Source organism: Podarcis tiliguerta, assembly GCF_965153285.1.
Source record: "Podarcis tiliguerta genome assembly, chromosome: 10".
Taxonomy (NCBI): domain Eukaryota; kingdom Metazoa; phylum Chordata; class Lepidosauria; order Squamata; family Lacertidae; genus Podarcis; species Podarcis tiliguerta.
This window is the reverse complement of record NC_139543.1, coordinates 57600301-57621862: the sequence shown is the minus strand read 5'-3', so window position 1 is coordinate 57621862 and position 21562 is coordinate 57600301. Positions and strand designations below refer to the sequence as shown.

Below are 21562 nucleotides of genomic sequence, written 5' to 3'. Positions count from 1 at the left end.
TAATATTAGGGTGCTGACAGCAATTGATTGTCTCCTTGCCTGTTTTAGCATATTGATTTCAAGTCCCTCACCCCAGACTGAGAGCCTAAAAGTATTTCAGTTGAAAAACTTAGAAGTATGTTAGCCTACCGTTTTTGTCCTGTCAAAGTTTGTAACGTAGCTGCTCTGCAGAAAGCAAAATGAGTGTTTTGTTTGTTCTTGAAGGGATCTTTCATTGAGGCAATCAGTATGATAAGCTTAGAATGCTATTAAAAAGTTGCTTCTCTGCTGCCCTTTTTCAGTATGAGTAATCTTTCCATTTACTTTTTGTACAGGAGTGTCAGTGCCAAAGTACATAGCATACCCATATAGCAGTCTTCATGGTCCTGACGTCTTCTGGGTGGGTTGCACAATGATGGGCTTTTTGTTTTTCATTTTGAATGTTGTTGTTTTCTTTTACCAGGCTCAACATTACCCACTGTTGTTCTGTGTCCCTTTTAAGAAACAGCTTTGTTCCATCACTACACTTTGCACTTAAATTTCGTCCCAGCACTTGTTGCTGATATATACATTAATAATTGGGTTGTGGGAGAGGAGAAATAGCAATGTATTGTTAACCGCTGATGTGATGTTTTTACATTCTGCTGTAGAGGAAGATATAGGGCCTGAAATGTAGAGTTATTTTGCAGGTGGGTCCTATTCCACAATGTTTGAAACCCTGCCATATAGCATGCTTGCATGCAAGAGAAATATTTTCCTACGCAAAGGTAGCAAGTCTGTGTAGGAAAATAGGAGTTGCTTGTATTGGCTGCCTGCATGCACTCAGAGGCAAGAAACATGCCACTTGCACATTAAATACACTTGTATTTTCCTGTGTGAAGATTATATCTAGAGCTCCTGTATCAATCAGGGAGCTGAACAAGAGATTTGACCTGCTTGCAAACCATATCTTTAAAGCACCGCCACCAAACATGGGAACTGTAATTTAAGGGTTTCGGGAATTGTAGCTTTTTGAGGAAGGAATCAGTTTCTTTGTGCTTTAAATGCATGGTGTGTATGCAGCCTTATAAAAGGCCCCCTTCCAACTCATATGATTCTATGTATAGCAGGCATAGGCAAACTCGGCCCTCCAGATGTTTTGAGACTACAATTCCCATCATCCCTGACCACTGGTCCTGTTAGCTAGGGATCATGGGAGTTGTAGGCCAAAAACATCTGGAGGGCCACGTTTGCCTATGCCTGATGTATAGGAAAGCAGTACTGTGTGGAGGTGTCAGAGGAAGCTACCTTATGCTGAGTTAGACCACTTGCCCATCTAGCTCTGCATTGGCTACACTGACTGGTTCCAGCTCTCTGGGGTTTCAGCCAGGGGTTTCTCCCGACCTTAACTGCGATGTCAGGCCTTGAATATGAAACCTTCTGCATGCACAGTGTGCTGTACCACTGAATCACAACCCTTCCTCCTAAAGTTCAGCACAAGCTTTGCTCTTTAATTTTACCTTTTCTTCTTTTTGGCTCGCCCTACTGGTCAGTCTAACCCAGTGTTGCCTGTCTCTAGGGCAGGGGCAGCTAATCTGCAGTCCTCCAGATGTTGCTGGGCTACAACTTGCATCATCCCTTGCTGACTAGGCCTGATGGGTGATGTGTTTCAGGCAGGAATCTTAAAACCATGGTTGGATTGGCCCCAGGAGCTTAAAAACCTAATATGGGAGCAGACCCTGCACCTGTAGTTTCCCTCTGGTTTCCTTTGTTTTCAAGACTGGTCTTGGGGCAAGGCAAACTAGGGGCTAGAGGTCCTGTGCATTGAGAGAGGCCTTTGGTGTAGGAAAGGTGAAGGAGCTTGCGGCAGCTTGTACTGAGCTAATGTCTCTCTCTGCTATGTAATAGTCGTGGAGGCCCGTTGAGAGAATCTGTTAGATACCCAGTGCAGGGCCTGAGTGGAGTGTGCAGCAGTAAAGTTCTAAAAGCGACTGGTGATCTGCTTCCAACCCCCCACCCCGCCCCACTGCCAATAATTTTCAATGTGATTTGGCCGCCCAGAAATAGTCAGCTGTGCCAAGGCAGAAGCTCGGAGGCCTCTGTTGCTTTGGCTACTGTGCTCATATACTTAGCCTGAAATCCTGGCCCTCTTCCAGTCAGCAGAACTATGGAGGATGAGGTGATACCATTCTCCATCCTGCCCCCATTCCTGCCTTATTGTTTGGGATTTGTTCGAGCATAACATGAAATTAGGTTGCATTAGCCTGGCTCAGCGTCTGTAAACAATATTTGCTCTGTCACTTCCCTTTGTGGGCTACGCTCTTCACCATCCTTTGCTTTCCCCTCCTCCTCCGTGTATTGCGAATCCAGTTGAGATGGCTCCATTCATTCCACCCCAGTCACAAAAGGAATGCAGGTTAATGATTTCTGAAGTAATGAACTTTGAGGGTGGAAATGAGGTGGAAGTGGGAACTGGAGGCTGGTACTTTGAGATTTGGTTTGCCTTCCACATTACTGATCTGGTGTGCATGAGATATTCTTCTACTCTTGCAGAAACGAGGCATTTTGAAAAGCTGTAGTAGGCTCAGAGGTTTATCGCAGTAGGTTTCAAACTTTCTGCTTTCACGGGTTGCTGTTTCCATTAATGTGCCTGCCACAAAACCACTGCTCATTACAAAAGATTCTAGCTATACATAGGAATATAGGAAGCTGCCTTAGACTGAATCAGACCATTGATCCATCCAGCTTAGTCTACATTGATGGGCAGCTGCTCTCCCCCTGTCCTACCCTGGGGTGCTGAGAATTGAACTTTGAATGTATGTAGAGATAGTATGCTGAGGGTAAAACCTCAATGCCTAGGGCTTGCTGATCGCATGGTCGGCGGTTCGAATCCCCGCGGCGGGGTGAGCTCCCGTCTTTCGGTCCCAGCTCCTGCTCACCTAGCAGTTCGAAAGCACCCTTAAGTGCAAGTAGATAAATAGGTACCGCTTTATAGCGGGAAGGTAAACGGCGTTTCCGTGTGCTGCGCTGGTGCTGGCTCGCTAGAGCAGCTTCGTCACGCTGGCCACGTGACCCGGAAGTGTCTCCGGACAGCGCTGGCCCCCGGCCTCTTAAGTGAGATGGGCGCACAACCCTAGAGTCGGACACGACTGGCCCGTACGGGCAGGGGTACCTTTACCTTTACCTTAGAGATAGTTTCTGTATGTAAAGTTCCGTGTTTTGGAATGGTCTGAGTAAGTGTTCCCAGCACTTGTACTTACTTGACATTTGACTGCCGGGAAAGTGTTTCATTCTCTGCTTTTCAGCAAACATACAATCACTGGGCTATCTTTAGTCAGCTTGTGGCTTAACTTTACCTCAGGAGAGACAGAACATTGCAAGTGGTTTACATTTTCCTGTGAGGAACACACTCCTCGAAGAAAGTAACTCATCTCTCTCATTCATCATTGCAACCACTTAGCGCAAGAAAAAAAGAGCATTGTTCAGTCAGCTGATGTTTGCTTAAAAGAAAATGCTCTGGAATGGTAGGCTACGTGGATGTTTGGCTGAGTAAGAGTTGGAAATGAAACTTCTGTGGCTTAAGTATTTTGTTGACTTATTTTCCTTCCTTTTACAGCATCATGTCCCACCTTCCTTCAAGTTGAGAGAGATAGATCGATAGATAATATGATGCTCCTGATATATAAGCAGAAAATGTAGTTCATGACTGACCAGGAACGAGACCTTGGCATCATAGTGAATAGCTCAGTGTAGATGTTGACCAGGATGCTGGACTAGATGGGCCATTGGCCTAATCCAGTAGGCTCCTATTATGGTTTTTACATTCTTAGAGACATAACAGTATCCAAACCGCAAATAATAACAAAGAAATGACCAGTCAAAGAAAGCACAGAATCAGACTCTCATCCACAGGTCATCTTGTTAATTCAGAAGGCCTCCTAGGAAGGACTTAGTTATCCAGAGCCTTTTGTTTACTTCTGCCTTTTGAACACACCTTGGGCTGTCATTAGTGAGTTTCAAAATTCCAATTGTATCATTCATCCATCACCAGTACTGGTTCACAGCTTACTTTCATTAGCCACTATGCTACTTTAATTTATATGAAGAAGAATACAATAAATAAGTCTCTGAATCCTCAAGTTTTTAATTTTAATATGCCGAACATTTGTTCCCCTGGTTTGTGTTACTTTAAACAAAGAGATGACAAAGGTTGAGTTGCTTGCCCTTCTGAATTTTGCATATCAAAATGTCTGAAATGTCCTTGAGGCAAAAAAAAAAAAAAAAAATCTGACAATCTACTTGCACACATCATACTGAGATCCATCTGTCTGTAAGATGAATGGTATTGAATTATAGCTCTTTGGGCGAAAGAACTTACTGCATTTTATCTAAAGATCAAATCCCATGAGTCCGATAATGATTTAAACCTCCTTTGTATTGAATAAAGCCTGTAGCTTAACAAGTACAGATCTGAAGCCAAAGTCTTACAGATTCAAAATTTAGTTTTGAACAAAACTGAAGGCCCTGCTTACATTTAATCAAAGTTTTTATATAAAAAAAGGCCCATGCTGTATAAAAATGCCCCATTTCTGGAATATAGCTTTGGGCTGTTGCAGACACTGCGAGAATTCATGTCCATGCAGCAGATTTATTTAGTGTGCAACTATTAAGTGTTATTATCTACTCATTGGCATCTTACTTGGAATGATGCAGGTAGTTCGTGGTGTGTACAATTAGACATCCCAACTGCTGGTGTTTCTGAAATGTATATTTTGCTCACCCCTCATAGTGACTTGCAGTTTATTAAAATGCAGCTTCTATTAATACAGTGAAATGGTGAAATAGATAACCAACAAGAGTCAGGCCAGAGGTCCTATGCAGCCTCTAATGGCATTTTATTGTGGCCTTTCGTTCCTCCTGAAGCTCTCTCACACTTCCATCCTGTTAGAGTTCCTTCCTTTCTGCCCCCCCCCCTCTCCTTTATTTTTTAAAGGTTTGTTTTCCTCTTTCTACCTAGGTTCTAAGCCATTGTGAGGGGAAAGTATTTTATTTGATAAAAATAAAAAATTTAAAAACTTCTTCTGGTTGTATGGCTTGATCTGAGAACAAACCAATAAGACAGGGGTGTCCAGACTTTTTTCAAAGAGGGCCAGATTTGATGAAGTGAAGGGCTGACCAATGTTGTTGACGTTTTTTGGCTTGAAGTTGTTGACTTTTTTAAGGATTTTACCTCAGGAAATAAACTGCCACAGGGGCCGGATTAGACCCTGAAATGGACTTTGGTCATGCCTGCAATAAGACATCTACACTCTGTGTGTGTCATGTGCATGTATGTCTTGCTCTCTAAAATCGGAAATTACTTTCACTTACTTTCCAGAACAGTAACCGGGTTGCTCTCCTGCACTAAAAATAAAAATTTAAACCCTCTGTATATTTATGTGAGAGTAATCCTATCAAGCACAGTTGAGATTACTTGTGAGTTGAACTTCATAGGATTGAGAGTGCTTCTCTGGGGCAGCTGTGATGAAAATTGAAACAGGGGGTGATCTTTATTCCAGATTAGTCAACCCAGATCAGTTTTGTCGCTGACTCCGCTCACCATTGACTCTCCTCACTACTAGCATGCAGCTCATGACAGATTACTCATGAGGGCATGCAGGACTCGATAGAGGAAGGATTGCCCATCCCTAGTTTGCATCCTAAAACCTGTTGGGAACATTATCACAGCCCAACAAAGTATTTCTTAATAGGAAGTTCTTAACCCAGAAGCCTCCCTGGGCAAGGAATTATAGGAGTAGATTTGTAGAACAGTATCTCTGTTAAGATAAGACAGGCATCCACCCTCTGTACTTTGTGGAAACAATTGAAGACATTTTTGTTTTTGCAAGCTTTTCCAGCTGTGTGGAAAGGTCTCTGCCTTAGGTGTTTATTTTTGTATTGTTTTAAAACCTATAATTAGATTTTTGTGCTACTATTAAAAAAAGTTTTTTAGTGTTTTTAGTGTATGTTTGTAAATCACCTTGAGGCTCACATGAAAGGTGATTCCTAAATTAAGATAATAAATACAAATACAAGTAACAGACAGTGCCACAACTGTGCATCTATAAGTATCTATTGAATTCTAGTACCCAAAGCAGGTACCCGGCTGAAGGTACAGTGAGAGAGCTGGAAGCAAAAGGACTATTTTTTCAAGGAAGTGACTGGAATATTTACCCTTAACTTCGGGTTCTCGTAATGATGCCACATGGCTTTTTATGCCCTTTGCCAGAAGTATGCAGCTAAAACTGACTTCCCAACAGCTGTTTCGGTAGCTAAGCTGACACCTTCCCTTTTCCATTCCATCACAGTAGGTGGTAAAGCAGCCTTTTGCAGTAAAACCGCATGGTCTGGAATCTGCTGTCTGTATATAAGAGTTCAATTAGTTCTCTTTAACAGCATCCCCCTCCCCACCCTAATCTAATAGATGCATTTAGAGGCCAAACTGAAAACGACATAGTAAGCAAACACATCAGTTCTCACTCCCCATTGCTTTGCCCAGGACCACAGTTGGCTTGGACAGAAATGGCTTCTTCTATATTTATCTTGGGTAGTAGGGGCTTATAAATGGAAGGGGGGAATTCTTGGCAGGAAGTACAGCCCTATCCCCCAGCCCACCCGTAACAGGGCTGTGTATTGTTGTCTGCTTATTCCCCCTCTCTGGAAAATGATGTCACTGATGCCCTGATCAGCCCTTTATGGCTATTGTCCAAGGGTCATTAAGGAGGCAGGGCACACTGTTTGTTTGCATTCTCCAGCTCCCTCTTTTGAGTTGAGAGTGGTGAGCTTTGACTCTTCTTAACTTAGGCAGAGATAAGACGAATTCTTTCCAACTCTAACTTGCTAGACTTCAAAGGCCCATTATTTAGAATCGAGATTATTATTAATTTCATTTCTATACTTTTTTATCTTCATGCTTTGATTAGTTGCTTTCCGTCTTACCAAAGAATAGAGATTGGAGGGAGCAATTCAGTTGATAACTTATTTAGAGACGCGCTTAATTTGCACTTCCTAAATCAATATGTGAACTGAAATGCAGCCATTGGCATCTATCTGTCTCGGGAGACAATGGAGGAGTGCACTTTTGCGGGCGAAGACTACTGTGACTGTAGAGACCGATACAGGAGAGACATGTTTTGTTGCAGCTGGGGCTGATGAAATTTGCACATGTCTGAATTTTGCAATGCCATTCTTCAGCCATGTGTACAAAGGTGAACTTAACTAGAGTAAAATCATCCTCAAATGGCATATATTGGTGAAAGTAGCATTAGAGAAAATGTTTTGTGAAAATATATATAAGGCAAAAAATGTGTTCAAATATGTATATTAGAAGAAATTGACACTAAAAATGTCCACGAGGACTTAAGAAAATCGGAGACTGATGTGGAAAAGCAAACTTAATATTGGAAGAAAGGGAAATGGAGATGAATCAAAATGGACAGATTTACCCATAATTAGGATAGTCAGTTCTTAAAGGGCTGCAAGAATTAATCCACTAAGTACATGAAACTTTAAACTCTTGCTGAAACTCCAATTTACTGTGAGCTGTATTCTTCGTTTGGGTAATTCTCTTTGACCCTTGTTGATTGTTCCATTGTTCTGAGAAGCTTGGAGTGGCGGCAGGACAACACATTACCTGTATCAGCCCCTAAGTTTTTGAACTCCTTCCTCACAGAGGTGTGTCTGGCAGCATCTTCGTTCTACACCTTTGCGGGACTGCTGAAGACACACACACCTCTTTTGATGCCTGTTCGCCTGTGGGTCCCTGTTCTGAGAGAACAGAAGTTGTCAGAAGAGTTCCTCACCCAGAAGTCTCAGTTACACTGGCAAAACAGGGATTGAGCTGGGAGGCACCTGAATCCAATATTCCTGTTTAGATTTCAGCCCCACCCAGGTCTGCTTTTAGATTTATTTTAATTTACAGCATTTGGCAAGTGTAACAAAATGGGTGTTTCTGTGTAGTAAACTCGTAAACGTAAATATATAATTTATATAAATATAAATCTGGCTAAATTAAGCTAATTCAGAGATGCGAGCATGCTGTGTGTTGCTTTTAATAGACAGAACAACCATATAAACTAGTAGGGAAGTAAGTGCCCTGAATATTCAATATCAACCTCAGGTTCCTTTTTTTGATTTTCAAGTACTGTTTGTACTTATCACTAAATTGAACTTCACATGGGGGCTGGTATGTTTTGCCTTGTAGGGCCAAGAGCGGGGGGGGGGGCAATTTTAATCAGAGAAAAGGTCAAAGGTCCCAAACCAAATCTCCACTTCCTGAGACTGCTATTAATAATTGAAAAAGAACTGGAGATCCGTGTTCACAGAACCCCCACATCATGCCTTTAAATCTTCATGAAACAGGTAGCTAGTCTGCTTTCCATTAATTTGTGCTATTTACAGCAATTGGAATGCAGAACTGCGGTTAGTGGGACTTTTGTATAAAGTTGCATTATAATTTAACAGACGTTACCCTTGTATTTTACTATATTTCCCCCCTGAGAGGCCTAGTCTTACTACCCATGATTGGTATGTATACATATATTTATAGTATATCTTCACTGTCCATTTCTAGTCTATGAACCTTCAGTTTATGGTGTGTATGTGCGCTTGTTTGTGAGCAGCCCTGCTCATCCTACCTTTTCCTATTTAAGTTAAAAGCTTCCAAAATTGGCACAAACTCTGGATACATGCCAGAGTTTTCCTCTTGTCGCTTCAAGATTTCCTCATGCAAAAGAAATGATGCATGACCTAAATATTTCCTTTGTTTTATTCAGTAATCTGACATTGCATATCTTTTAGAGCAGGCTTCAATTATGCTTGGTTGGTCTGGACGAGGGAGAGAGCTTGCTAACTCCCTCATCGGAAGCTGAAAAGAAAACAGGAGCTGGCTGTAGAAACTCAGAGCAGATTAGATGTAAATTGCCAAGTGCAATTGAAAATAGGAAAGAAGACCTGCTTTTAAGTTGGCCGTGTTCACAAAACTTTTTGCTGTCTTCTTCTTTGCCTGTTTTTCCTCTCTCCTTTTGGACTTGACATTACTGCTCCCATGTGAAGACTTCCAAAAACTTATTCCACATGGTGGCCACTTCATCCTGATGTGTAGGATTGGTACATGAAATCAGCTCTCCACATGGATATTCCTTGTGTCCAAGCTTGGCGGTCCTTTCAGTAGAAAAGATCTTTAAGCAATATATTGTGCTTTGGTTCTAATCAGTGACCTTTTTTTTCAACCAATACCTTATCAGCGGTGACTCTATCCAGTCTAGATCTGTTAATATGAAGACATCATACAAACAAATGTTCTTTAACACTTGCTTACTGTAGTAGTCAATCAAGGCACAATTTATTGCTTAATTTTCTTGGAAGGTCCACTGTGGGAAGGGTATGACATTTGATTATAAAGTGGCCTGGTGACAAGTTCTGCATTAACACTTTCTCCTGATTTTGAGGGGCAACTAATTGAGCAACTTTGGAGACAGGCAGCACTTCAGTTACTGACCTATGTAGTTGTTTCTGATTCTGTAGGTTTGATCAGAGGATGCTTACAATCACCATGCCATTCTTTTATTTGGGAACTTGTCCTCTTCCTATAATTTTTTTTTAAAAACCCAAGTTCCTCCATTTTTGCATTAGTTGATTTAGGCACCAGCATAACCATGTGGACATCAACATCACTGCAGCAGACTTTTTGGCATGCGTACTGGCATCATAATTCCACTACATTTCCACTATAGTTTTCTGCACAAGACTAGTAAACATGTAATGGGATTGAAAGCATGCTATCTATGTATGGTGATGCTTGGTCTTTCAAGGGGAGTGTTTGTTCTGTTTACCTTTATTTGCAAAAACCAATGTGTTCTCCCCCTCGAACCCCTGGCATGCTTCATAAATTACTTTTAAATCTTATTTTTCTCTACTATTCTGATTGATTTGTTGTCCTGTTTTAAAACTTTATGTAGACCTTTGACTGTAAAGCTGCTTGCTACTATGCAGGATGTACAGATCATTTGAAAGCAGAATATGGGATGTTCTTTGAAAAATAAAGATGATTGTACTTTAGCTTTTAATAGTTGCTACTGTTGCATGATTACATTGCATGATTACATTGTGTGGTTCAGGCTCTGCTTTTGCAGAACAAACCTAATTTCTGAGGCACTAATTGATATCCAGTCTTGATCGATGATCACTGAAAGAAACCATTGGTTGCTGCTGATAAAGCTGCAAAACTAGTTTTTGCTTTGTTCCTCCCAAAACACGAAATGCTCTCTGAACATGTATAATTTGTAATTTACCACTATCTGTGTTTGTATGAATGTTTCCTCCTTTCTTATTTGTTTGTTTCATAAAACGTTCATACTGCTTGATAGTTGTTGGTTGTTTGGGGTTTGTTTTTTTAAAAAAATAAAAAACGCCTCAAAGTAGTTTACAAAACAAAGTTCTGTTCCTAAGTGCTTCAGGTTGGGTTCCTGTGGTCTTGGTTATTTCCCCTGAGGATTTCAGTTCAGTCTTTGTAACAAATGTACCTCAAAATACTCCCTTTATAAACCTCCCTTTATAACCAACGGAACCTATTTATAATTGTTTTACAGATTGGTGTAAGCATTTCCACATGTTCCAGCAGCTGCCCACCATGCTTCCTCCCCAAGATTTGTTTATTTGTGTAGAAAAAGGCTATACTACTCTTCAGTAAAAATTCCCATGGTGGCACACATTAAAATAATAAAAACAGTAAATATATATGCCATGCTACAGGAATCAAATGGCACAAGAAGCAATTAAGATATAGTTGCAAATAAATTCACAACTTACGTTTCATGCTGAGATGCTCTGGTAGGCTTTCTGGGTGATGGCGGTACCAAGTAACACCAAGATGAATTTTTAGGGGGAACGTCTTTCTTCATTGCCCAAATGCCCATTATATAGCATCACTCCAGGGTTAAACATGGCACCTCCCCCAGGCCCAGAAGGGTACTCATTACATTGGAGCACCTGGTTTTTTAATTTTTGATTTTTAATTAAAAAGCGGAGCTTAGGGCATGCAGGTCGGTAATGACAACAACAACAACTTATTTATTATTTGTACCCCGCCCATCTGGCTGGGTTTCCCCAGCCACTCTGGGCAGCTTCCAACAAAACACTAAAATACAATAACCTATTAAACATTAAAAGCTCCCCTAAACAGGGCTGCCTTCAGATGTCTTCTAAAAGTTTGGTAGTTGTTTTTCTCTTTGACATCTGGTGGGAGGGCGTTCCACAGGGCAGGTGCCACTACTGAGAAGGCCCTCTGCCTGGTAGATTAAAATGTCACACATTAAAAACTTCTCTAAACAGGGCTGCCTTCAGATGTCTTCTGAATGTCAGGTAGTTGTTTATCTCTTTGACATCTGGTGGGAGGACATTCCATAGGGCGGGCGCCACTACTGAGAAGGCCCTCTGCCTGGTTCCCTGTAACCTCACTTCTTGTAGTGAGGGAACCGCCAGAAGGCCCTTGGTGCTTGTCCTCAGTGTCTGGGCTGAACGATGGGGGTGGAGATGCTCCTTCAAGTATACTGGGTCCAAGGCCTTTTAGGGCTTTAAAGGTCAGCACCAACGCTTTGAATTGTGCTCAGAAACGTACTGGGAGCCAATGTAGGTCTTTCAGGACCTGTGTTATATGGTCTCGGTGGCTGCTCCCAGTCACCAGTCTAGCTGCCGCATTAGTGTCAGTGGTGGTCTGTGCAGGGGGCTTGAGGGTATCTGGTGCTGATGCCAGACCTGCTAAAGCAAATGTGGAAGCTGATCAGGGACTGATTGAGATACTTCAGTAACCTAGTGTCAGTGTTGGTGACGGAGGCAAATGAAACTTGATCTACTCACCTGTTCCCATTTGTATCAATTTTCTTTGCGCAGCAGGTTGCTATATGGCCTGGTATTTATTGGTGTAGCAGTTAAGGGGTTTACAATTTTGCAGTAGGTGCAGTAACTTTAGAAAGTCTTTGCAACAGATCAGTTCAATGGAAGAACATTGTAAGGAGGTGGAGAAAGGGAGTTGTTTACAGTTGCTTACTTCTTATCAACCAAAAAGCACCATAGATGTTTATACTTTCCAGAAGGGAAGCTGCATTAGTCTGCTTCTGCTGCTGCTTAGATTTTTTAAAGTGTGTTTTTGCTTGGATTTTCATTTTAGTACAGGCAGTTCCCTTTCAGTTTCATTGGCATACACATAACTTGAATAAAGAGGTTAATACAAACTTCTGCACAATTACTTTTTGTGTTCCTTTACTGTCCAGAATTCCCCAAATCAGTATTTTGTTATTAAGTCCCAACGGGCATTCCCTGACAAGTCCATCTTAGTGTGTTTTTAGAAATTATCTTCTCATTCGATATGTGGAGGTGTGTGTTGAAAACTTTTAATTACTAAAGTTTGTCTCCTTGTAGGTATGTGTAGCATAACTAGTTTATTAATAGAGTTCTTTACAGCTCCCTGGTAGGAAAGAGGAGAAAGGTAGAGTCTAGAGGCGAAATTGTGCTTAAATGGACAGTGCGTTTTCCATTCTCAGAGATTTTACTGTTTGTTCATTTCATTGCAAGTGATCAATACTGCAGGCCTGATTCCCGAGAGGGCACTTACTCAGCCTGAAAAACAGAGGTGAACTTCAAATGGTGCTAAAGAGTTGTCAGTTTCTGGTTATGGCTAATGTTTTCAAGTTTCCTATTGTTGGCATCCGCCTGACTCAAGAGGCAATGGAGTTCACCTCCAAGGGTGAAGTCAAACTGCTGTGTTAGCAGCACTAAAGTGGGGCACAAGCCTGGGGAGTGTGTGTCAGGGTCCTGGACTGCCCAGACAATGACCCCGCTTTCGGCCTCGCTGATGTGGTCCAAAGGAAAGCAGAGCAATATGCTTGACACCAGCTTGCTTTCAGGTGATCTTTTAATATTTGTTGCTATAAGATCAGTAACATCTATATGTTTCATTTCCGTTTCTGTTGTATAATGATTAAAAGGCACGTTATATAGATTGCTTTTACTTATCTTTTTAAAAAAGGAATGGAATCTCCTCCCCCCCCCCCATTTGATTACTTGTGAAGATCGCTTGTAAAGATGATGGGAGCAAGTGCTTGAAACAATGGAACAAAAATATACCCAGCCTTTATTGGTCTTGTAATGTTCCTATTTTTAAAGCACTCACGATCTATTACGTACAGAAATAAATTAGAGTGCTTCTGCAAATAAATAAAACAAGACTTGCCTCTTTGACTTTGGATCTGAAACTTGGGGCTTCCCTTTTGCCAATCCCCCCCCCCCCCGGCCCCTGCCGTCGCACATTAACCAAGACCCCAAGAGCAACTAAGGTGTCACTGGCCCTTTGTGCTCCACCACTTTGCACGGATCAGCCAAGGTGGTAAGAAATAACATGATGGAATTCATCATTTGCATGCCCCACACTGGTCTTGCCATGAGTGCATTGCCAAAGAACTGACACTAGGTAGTGGCTCCATGAATGACTTGCAGCCTGGTATACATTTGGGAGAGAAGAATTGCCTATTTTCTTGAATCCCTCCTTCTTTTTTCTTCAGGCCTCTACATAATCAGTCATCAGCCGTACAGCGTGCAGGGAACTCGGTGTACAGATGAAACATTTCACTTCTGTGTTATACTGCCCACAGCATAACAAACCTTTGCCCTCGGGTATGTTTCACACTAACAAGTAGGGAATTACACTACAGCACAATCTGGTTTTGAACTATTTAAAGCACTGAAGTGTTTTGTTTGTTTTTTTGCTTGATTGCTGAATTACTGTTTGCTCTGGTTCTTCTACCAGGAACTGCTTTCTAAATTATGGGTGGACTCCCTGTTATGGCTGCTGATTCTTTCGCTGTTGTGGCTAGTAACAACCCCTTCAGTCTAATGGTCTGGAAGGTTACTTGAGTGCAGCAAGTCACATCTCTTACACAGACTCATTCCATGCTTAATTTCTCATTCTCAGTGATAGCCTGTGCTTGGCAATAGGGTGTGTTTTGCATTCCTGGCATGACTAGGTAAAACAGGGCTTGGGAACCTGTGGCCCTGTTGTTGGACTCCCAATGAGGGCATCAAGGTTTCCCACCCTTGAGTTAAAAAGATCAGGCAGCAGATGATGGGGAAGATTAGGAAAACGTTAGGAAGAAATTTTCAATGGCAAGAGCTTTTCGACAGTGGAGCAGTCCACCTTGGAAGGCGGTGTGGACTCTTCTTCATTGGTGGTTTTCAGACAGAGGTTGGATGGTCATCTGTTAAGGATGCTCTGTGATTTCTGCATCACAGGGACCTGGAGTAGACGATCCTCTGGTTCCTTTTCAAATCTTCAATACTGATTCTATGACTTCTTGAGAGAAAAAGGAGCTTCTTGTGTTCCATATCGTGTGTGTTTGTGTGTTGCACTTTGGAAGGGAGGCATGTAGAAAAACATGAAACTTGCCATAAAATGGGGAAGGCCTCATGCTGTCTGGACATGCATTCTAGGCACTGGACTGCTTCAGTGGAGATATAACAGAGCAGAACTTGCAGCATAAGGGGTCCTCTTGGTTCCTGCTAGTATTATTTATTTATATATTTACTTTATTTACTTTATTACATTTCTACAGTTCTCTTCATCCAAGGATCACAGAAATGCTTATAGTACAAAAACACAAAAATGCATAACATAGTAACAAACAACACACACATACACACTCCAGTTTAGAAGGGCATACTGTCTTTGCCTGGCACCTAAAAATATGTAACAAAGGTGCCAGGCGAGTTTCCTTGAGGAGAGCACTTGACAAGCAGGAAGTTGCCACAAAGAAGGCCCACACTAGTGTTGCTATGCTCTGGACCTCTCATGGAGGTTGCCTTTATGTTTTGCTGCCGCTGCCCAAGCAACTCTGCTCAAAAGCAGAATTTCCTGATTTGTGATCATTTGAACCCACATTATACCAAAACAGACTACTGGCCTATCTGACTTAATTTTTTCTGCTCTAATTAGCAACAGCTTGTCATGGTCTCAGGAAGAGTTTTTTCCCATATACTTGAGATCCTTTAGTTGGAATTGCCAGGATTGAACCTGGAATCTCTTGTATGCAAAACAGTAACTCTCTTACGGTGCTGTGGGTTTTCCTTGGCTTGAGTAGGGTTGTTTGCAATGTAGACAGCCACAAAAGACCTCTGTATAGAAGGGAGTCCCAAAGAGCAGAAAAGAACGAAAGTCTCCTTTGTCTTCTGTGTCTTCTTCCATGTATTTTTACACACAAACGGTTAGCAGTACATATTTCAACTTTACAGCATGTTTACATTTTTTAAAGGCATGACAGTGTTCTAAGTTTGTTTGTTTACTGGTACCTGTCTTTCCTTGATACCCAAGAGCTATAGCATATAAGCTTGTTAATAGTCTTGAATTGCTTTTTCACGAACCTGCCGACTCAAATCTTTTTAGAGTTCACTGTAGCCGGTTGCTTTTTCTTCTTAGTCTTCCATGGGCATTTGGGCAGGCAGGTTAGTCACTTGAAAAATGTGACATGAACCAGTCTCTAACAGATGTCACCCTAAGCTTAAAGAACTAGCCGGCACACTGAAGCACAGGCATCTTGAGCCAAATGCGGTGCTGATTAGACAACAGAGTAATCCCCTACAAAATGATTGCACAGCCAGCAAATAAAATCTTGTGGTTTTACATCCACTTTTCTTCTTAAACTGCTCTTAATCACATCTTTTGAATTTGTGGCCCTGGAAGCGTGTATATCTGCTACGTTCAATCCCTTTGCCTATGTGGACCAGATATTCTTCAGCTTCTCCAGGCGCTGTCATGTTGGAGCGCTAGTCCTGGTTCCTTACGCTGAACTTCACTTACCTCTGATGTAATATGCCTCTTTTAGGATGTGTTTGACTTCCCAGTATTTAATCCAGAGGACTTAAGACCAGCCCTCAGATTTTCCTATTTGCACTAACTACCAAAGCATGTTGGCGTGGCATGCTGCCAGTTCATGCCGGCCTTTTGCTGCTCCAACTGACGCGTTGCTGAGCTGTGGCCCAACCTGGAGACAGGCTAGCGGTGGGTGTTAATGAATTGCACTCGCTTTTTCTTTTTTGACTTTCAAGAAGGAACTAAAGATAGGGGGGTACATGGTGTAAGCTGGAAGCTGCCTCTCTGTGCTACATACTTTGTTCTAGCTGCCGTGAGGCATTTTGAGAGGTGGAGGGGTTTGTGTTTTGTCCATGTCAGTTCATGGATCATCAGCTCGTCTGCAAGAACGACTGGTACTTTTGGCATAATGCAGCTGTGGAAGCTTATTTACTTTGGCTTTGAAAATGGTTTGGCGCAGCCTTCCTTATGCGAAACCTGCTTTGCTCAGAACGGAATCCAGTACAGCAGTTTGCTTTCATTTCCCCCTCACCATTTATTTTTTAGCAATTCCTAACTCTCGTGGTTATCAAGAAATGTTTAAAATGTGCTGGGAATGTGTATAAAGGGGAGGCTTTGGGATAAGGGTTGTTTGCCCAAGAATTCTGCTTTGTCTCCCTAGGGTTCCTCAGTTATCCTTGCTCTGTTCTAAACGGACTTCTTATCTCCTTCCATCAACTCATGCAGTTTCTCTCCATTGTCAATTTCACGTAAATGTGCTAAATATTGCAACTTGAACAGAGTACGTTAGTTTTAAGGCAGGGCTGAGGAACCAGATGCCCTCCAGGTATCAGGTATTGTTGGGCTCCCAACTCCCATCAGCCCCAGCCAACATGTCTAACGTCAGAGGCCATGGAAGTTGTAGTTCAGCTACGCCTGCAGGACCACAGTTGCCTACCCCTAGTTTAAGCCAAATTAACTGGTATTTCCCTTGGTATAGAACTAGGTTTTGTATTCTGAAAGCACATGGATCTTAAAAGGGCATTTTGAAGCTCCACTAAAGAGAAGATTCATGGCGTGACAGTGTAAGTCTGACAGGCCCATGATTCCCTCCCCCCGCCATCTTAGCCCTCCAAAGCTCAAGGCAAGTATACCCAGCTGCGCCCCACATCCTCTGCACAGGCCTGAAGAGGGACAAGGGTGATTGGTCAGCTGGAAACTGAACTGGGCAGCAACCAGAGGGAAGTTGCAAAGCTCTATCATATTTTACATTGGATTCTTACCAGGAAGCAGATGTTGCTTTAAAACTCTTAGTCCACAGCACTCAGATCACTTCCACCAATTCCTTTCACAGCCTCTGGAGCAACCTTCTTCAGCTTTGAGTCCCCAGATGTCGTTAGACTACAACTCCCATCATACCTGACCACTGGGTGATGGGAGATGTAGTCCAACATTTGGGTTGAGAAAGGCTGCTGTGGAGTGTGGCAGAACCTTGAGCACATGACTGCTGATGCCTCTGGAAGTGGTGGGTGAGGCATTCCTTGAGGGGCTACATTGCCTTGGAGGACACCGTCAGTCGCATCCACATGCCACCAATGTCACTGCCTTTTGATAAAACAGATTTCTTGATCCATGTACTGAACTTGGTATCCTCTTTGGCTTGAGACATTTCCACATACTTGGTGTCTTCAGGCAAATTGCTTTACTAAATGCTAGTTCCAGCCTCAAGTGGGAGTCAGGTGTCCAACCAGAGAGGGGAGCGTTCTGCCCAGTTGCTATTTTTAAGTGCTTGAACAGTGCACAAACACTGTTCGCTTGAAAGATGGAAGCTCACCCCTGAAGGCAGAAGCTCCGGTTCTAATCAGCTGTTAGTGCTGCAGAATCCAGGTCATTGGTCCTGTAGAGAGCTGCTTGCTTGAGACTCTTTGCCCAGGAAACAGAAATTGCTCAGTCCCTGCCATCCTTCATGGGAAAGCAATTTGTTTAGCTTAGCTGTGCTAACAAAAGTTTTATAATCTCCTTCTGAATGGGGAATGTTGGTACAGCATCCACCTAACAGGAGCAGGCTTTGTTTTCTGGAGCTGGTGGTTTCTCCCATCACTAAGGAGATATGGTAAGGTGTGGTTGGTTAGGGTGTGAAGCTTCTAATGGGACAGTGTGGGAAGTCTAGCTAATTTGTTTCTAATTGCTTTGCTTCATCTTCTGGTTTAAATTATGTGGTATGGCATGTTAGTTTTCGAAGAGTAATGGAAACTGGCATCGGTTGAAGTTTAGAGAACTGGTCTGGTGTAGCTTGTATTTAGGAATTCAAAACTGGAGTGAAAGGGTGTTATTTCTTCACAAACAAAAAAAACCACAGTGCCTTCAGGATCCATTTTTCAAGATCACTTAATGTAGGTTGCAGTATGAATTCTAATCCATAAGAAGTTCTTTTTAAAAAAATAAGGAATGAAGAAATGGTAGTTTTCCAGATCAGTGCAGAATGCAGGGGTGTGATCCTTGTTGCATGTGCAGCTGGGGACGCACATTTTGGCAGATGTGCTGTACTTGTTTTCCATAGATCTTGCCTCTCCGTAATTAGACTAATCAGCTGGCTTCGGGCAAATCGGTATCTGTTGACCTCAGCCCCCACCAGTTGCAGTATTGGATTAAAACAGACCAGTTGGACAGGGTTGTTGCTTTTGTTGTTAGGATTAAATATATGCTCTGAGCACTCTGAAATGTTCTCTGTATGCCATCTTCAGTGAATGTAGCCACCCCATTTCAATCATGCAGTTCTAGATCCCTTGACAACGCAAGAACCAGCCGTGTCCTGTCCTTAGAACCTTTCTGCCCAAATTAAAAGGTGTGCCCTAATTTCTGACCTGTTAGTTATGAGCACAGTTGTCTAGTTCACAGTGTGCTGGATGCAGCTGGGCTGTCTTCATCCTTCATACTCTGATGTTGCTGTTATGCTGGCAAAATCAACAACTTGCAGATTTGGGTATGTACGTGCTGCCGCCCTCTGCTGGATGGAATCACATTCATTAAAGCATTTGGTGCCTTCCTTTCAACTCTTGACATATACGGTATATGATTTTTTTAAGTAGCATCCAGGAGTTACACTAGAATAATGTATCTTTGAGGAGTGGGCATAAAGAAGCGACAGAATAATTTGTTGCAAGAGCAAAAGGTTGTAATACATAGGCAATATAAGAAAATGTCAGAATCAGTCCAAGCTGACAGCAGAAAAGTTAGGCTTCTTGTGGATGTAGTAGAAAAGTTCTCAGACAAGAACACCAGACCCTTGTTTCCTAATTTTCATCCCCATTAGAACATGATTCCTGTCTAGCTTGGGTGCCGTCATGCTATTTCTTTTAAAAAGCTCCATTGTTTGGCTTATGTTGCTCTGCATTTCTGCAGTGGGCAAGCTGTGTGATAACCAGGTTTATGGGCAAAGATAAGAAAAGTGGTTTTTGGAAGCTGGTTATGTGAGCTTGCAACATTTGACTGTAATGCTGATTTGCAGTGGAACTGAATTCAACAGTTATTTCTGCTTTGGGAATTCAGAGAGGTGGTTCTTGGGGAAGGGCCATAACTCAGTGGTAGAACTCATTCATGTTTTGCATTCAGAAGATCCTGGGTTTGGTTCCCATGTCTTATGTCTGGGATTTGTTTAATTTTATTTTTTTGCCAATAATCAGATCTCTCTGAGATTGAAAGGAAATGAAACAGTCTATTTCCAGGATGAGGATTTGTTGAATGAGCACTTGCCTGCAGTACTGTATATCAGAAAAAACTCATTTATATGGCATGCATTTCACTGTGTTTACATCTGCTGCTGCTCTGCCCTGTGCCAAAATACAGTGGGGAAATGTACAAAGTTCGAAATACGTAGAACAATATCATCCGTCGTGTTCAGACAGCACCTTTGATCCAGGTGAGGATGACTTCAGCCTTGTCTGGACCACGTCATATTATAGTTAGTGGTCTCTGCCAAGATGAGGATGTGAGAGAGACAGGGTCGTGCTAGGGAGTAATTGGAACAGTACTTAGCTTTTACTCTGTCGTGGTTGAGAGCTGTGATTTTAAAATACCCATTGTGATTGATATACACACGGACTTCTGACTCCAGTCTAGTTTATCTATGGCGTCTAAGCCAAAGCTGTGCTAAAGCAGATTATTGGCAAGTCTTATAGGACTAGTCTGCCAGACATACCTCTGAGAATTTTCTTGTTCTCTGGTGTTGATTCTTCAGGTTTTTTAATTTCTGCTGCCCTACCTGTAATAGAGCATTTCTCTTATGTATCGATTTCTACAGACACAGCGGGCACTGCAACTCTCCAGCGGTTTGACTTGACTCTCAAAGGCACACTCTTCCATTGTCTCTTAAGACAGACAAGTGCCAACAACAGGTGGCTACAACAGCCGGGTAAATAAGCCCCCACATTTACTAGTCTTCCAAAATAATTACTAGCCTGCTGAGGGCTGGCAGAGGAGGAACTAGCAGCTTGCTTGGCTTCTATATTGGCCTCAGGGGAGGGACTGTGTGTTCCACCCCTCTATCACCAGCCTGCTCACTCGTGTGTGTGATGTTCCATCTGCCTGCAGCTCTTGGTTCCTGTGGTCACCAGGCTCATGCTTAAATACAAGTCTATAAGTTCCTTATAGACACCCCCTGATAAGCTTCTTCCCCATGGGACTCGGGAAGAAGCTCCCCTTCCCCCAAGTTTGCAATTCTAATAACATAATTCTGTAATGGCATTATGCTTGAGACATTTCCCTCCCCCCTCCATTAGCAGCAGAGGGTATGTTTGCTCGAGAGGCAGCAAAATGGAAAATCGTTTCTTGAATTGTGTTTACCATACGGTGATATATATTATTTTTGCTGAGACAGCAAACCTATCTGAGCTGTACCATTGCAAACTTCAGACGAGGGCTTGCATTTTGGAATTTTTCTGATAGGCCAGCATGGGTATTTATACTTCTTGTAGAATCTGAATACTTCTCTATTTGAAAAAAATAAAATAAAATCCCTGCATGTAGATCAAGTGGTGGACAACATGGTGGTCCCAGGCATTGTTGGGCTGCAACTTCTATAGTCTCTGACCATTTGCCATGGTTCCTGGGGTGGACGAGGTTATACATTTCCCATATTTGGCATAAGGCACCCAGATGACAGATGAGATTCAATTAAAACATTCGTAGTTTACAGCCTAGTTCTTTGCCTACTCCACTGTTAAGAGTTTCAGACTCAGGGCCAAACCTGGCATTTGGTATACTGTTGGGTGCTGACTTTTTTTCTGTATTTATTTTTGGTTTCCTAACTGATTCCCATCTGTTCTTATAAGGCAACGTCCAGCAGCAAGAGATGTCCGAACCCTCAGGCAGCTTTTTCCATTCTTTTTGGATGGATCAGTGCACTCTTTGAGCACGCTGTGGTTATGACTACTTAATACATGACTCACTCAAGCCGCCGGTGAAAGTGAGCCCTAAAGCACAAAATACACAGGAGGGTTGGTCAAGTTCACCTGCTCTCCGCAGAACTGGAGGGAAAACTTGACACACAGCCCAGGTTTTGATGTTCCTTCTGCATAAATGGAACAAGCATAAGCCGGCCACACCTGTGTTGTCAGCCTGTTTTTTAACTGGACATAAACTACAGGAACTTCACATATCTTTGCCATCCAAGAGCTCGGAAAAGCTGCCAAATTGGCATCTTGGTTGCATCTGTGGAGGTAATGAGTTGCT

The 21562-nt window shown here is 42.4% G+C and overlaps 1 protein-coding gene across 50 annotated transcripts in view; it reads left to right on the top strand.

The window, feature by feature from the left end:
* MICAL3 (microtubule associated monooxygenase, calponin and LIM domain containing 3) overlaps positions 1 to 21562 on the top strand; it is a 190375-nt gene that overhangs the window by 48718 nt on the left and 120095 nt on the right. For 2 of the 50 annotated variants that reach the window (XM_083401642.1, XM_083401624.1), the window contains exon 1: positions 17639 to 17945. The exons of 46 other annotated variants lie outside the window; for them this stretch is intronic. The gene's annotated coding sequence lies outside the window, so the exon portion shown is untranslated. Of the gene's footprint in view, positions 1 to 17638; positions 17946 to 21562 lie in introns of those variants that run through there. 2 more of the 50 variants (XM_083401664.1, XM_083401640.1) reach the window with 1 other exon arrangement.